This window comes from Drosophila simulans, chromosome 2R, assembly GCF_016746395.2.
Source record: "Drosophila simulans strain w501 chromosome 2R, Prin_Dsim_3.1, whole genome shotgun sequence".
Classification (NCBI taxonomy): domain Eukaryota; kingdom Metazoa; phylum Arthropoda; class Insecta; order Diptera; family Drosophilidae; genus Drosophila; species Drosophila simulans.
Window position 1 is genome coordinate 676484 of NC_052521.2, and position 2494 is coordinate 678977.

Below are 2494 nucleotides of genomic sequence, written 5' to 3' on the forward strand. Positions count from 1 at the left end.
TGGGAAGAAATAAATTCTTTAGTGAGCCAAAGGTTGTAACGAACTGTGTATGGGGCAGGGTGTAACAACCACGGGTTGAGGCAACGCTCGGCCTGAGACCACCTTTGCCGACCACTGAGTCCAGTGTCCCTTTTCAATACGCGAAGTCCTTGTCGTCTCCTCCGAAGGACCACCTCCCGGCTGGAACGGGTTTAGGATGTTATGGGGCAAGGTGTATCCTACACGGGTTGAGGAAACGCTCGGCCTGGGACCACCTTTGCCGACCACTGACTCCACTGACCCTCCACTCCAAGGATCACTCTCCACGTGCACTGCTCGTCCTTCCGTGTTAGGTTAACTTAAATGGCTATTTCCATTCTAAATATATTTAAGTTTGTTCCTACTTTGTTGTGCCGTACTTCAGTATTTACTTAACAAAATTAATAGTTCGGATATTTAGATCAATAAACTCTAATCTGGATAACCGTCTCATTGTTACTTATGAGGTTCAAATTTAAGAGATTCATGGTCTTGCACTTATGGGGAACCAAAATCAGACTAACATATTATGCAATCCCCCAGTCGTTGTAACTGTGATGAATGCCTTACTTACCTACTGTAGGAGATTATGTAAAGCATGAATGTATCACAATCAAGTTTCACCACGCAGTTTAACTCCCGTATGAGCCGTTTACAAAATTTAGATTTTTGCAGTTTGGGTTGTTGGTTATCGATCTTTCATCTATCCTTGCTAAGATAAGATTGTGGCCTAATATTGCAGTTAGGCCTTCTCACACTCCTAACTCCTGCTGCTGAAATGATATAAGCCCCCCACCCCACCACGGAAAGGAACGCTGAAAACGGGTACAACTGAGGTTAGTTTTCGTTATGGAGTCTGCGTGTTCCTGATCCTGCTCGAATTCCGACTTCTGGTTAACGTTATTAAATGACCCTTTCGGGCAGCTGCCACGCTCCTACGTGGATGTTGTTCGTTGAAATCGCGTCTTGACCCAGCCTACCTATGAGCCCTTCGGTGCGACTGTATATATATTAGAGATCCCAAACATGATTAGATTACCCTTTTGTATTGTGAAGGAGATTGTTATCCGTTACTGCTCCATAATTTCAAGGACATTAGGCTAATGTTCAAAACGTTATAAATTTATGTTTACTTAAACCTACACCTTCAGCAACACCTACTCCATGTGCATACGCTCAGAACGGGTACAAGTAAGGTTGGGTCTCGTTATGGAGTCTGCGTGTTCTTGATCCTGGTCGAATTCCGACTTCTGGTTAACGTTATTAAATGACCCTTTCGGGCAGCTGCCAAAATTACAGATATATCCACTACCTAGCAACGCGGTTAAGATTATTATAGCTCGAGCTTTGCTGTCATACGATTGCCAGTTGGGCGCAAGCCAGTTTTCTAGTTTACAATAATAACATAACAATCACATATAACAAATAGAAATTACGATAAGCGTCAGCTTCTGCTGACCCTTGTTAAAGGAGATCGGGAAATGAGATCCCTCGGTTGCCTTCTATTGAGCCTCCTTGGTGGGCGAGATCTGTTTACCACTCGCAGCCGGTTATGAGTCTTGCGACCTTATTTTGGATAGATTCTTTTGATTTGGCTTTCGCATGCCAAGCCCCAGATTTGGCACCCATACTTCCAGTTTGGTGCTAAGATCTGTTTGTAAATTGTCAGCTTCTTGGATAGCGACAATTTACTGCGCGAACAAAGTAGCCAGTAGTGCTTCGCCACCTTAGCACGTAGGCGCGTTCTGATGTCGGTCACATGCTTGGCAAATGTGAGTCTGCGATCCAGAAGCACTCCAAGGTACTTTGCTGCGTTCGGCTGTGGTACGGGGGCTTCCTCAATGTAGACGGGCGGTGGCGTTCTCCGCTTTAAAGTATAGCAGACGTTGTTGAATTTACAGCTATTGATGCCAATGTTCCAACGTCCCATTCCGAGAACCGGTATGCAAAGTCCTGGATACCATCGGCTGCGTCGTGATCGCATCGGGACCTGTAGGTGACGCACACGTCATCGGCAAATGTGGCCAACATTGATTTCCTGTAAAGGGAAAGGGAATTACATCCGGCTGCGGCATGTCGTGGCTATACAGGCAGTAGAGCAGGGGGCCGAGGACACTACCTTGTGGAACACCAGCTGCCACGTTGTGCTCGGTGGATATTGCTGAATGAAAGCGCACAGCGAACCTCCTTCCTTCCAAGTACGATTTTAGCAACCCAAAATATGGGGCAGGCGTCTGCTTGATTTTTAGTTGAAGACCAATGTGCCACACTCGATCAAACGCTTCTCGAATGTCCAAGAAGAGGCTGTTACAATATTCCTTACTGTCGTAGGCAGTCAGAATTTGCTCGACGACAGGATGGAGCTGCTCGACAGTACAGTGGCCAGCACGAAAACCGAACTGGTGCTCAGGGGTAATCCCCTGTAATCCCCTGGGCTTCCATTATCCTTACAATCCAGACAGCAATCAAACTTTCA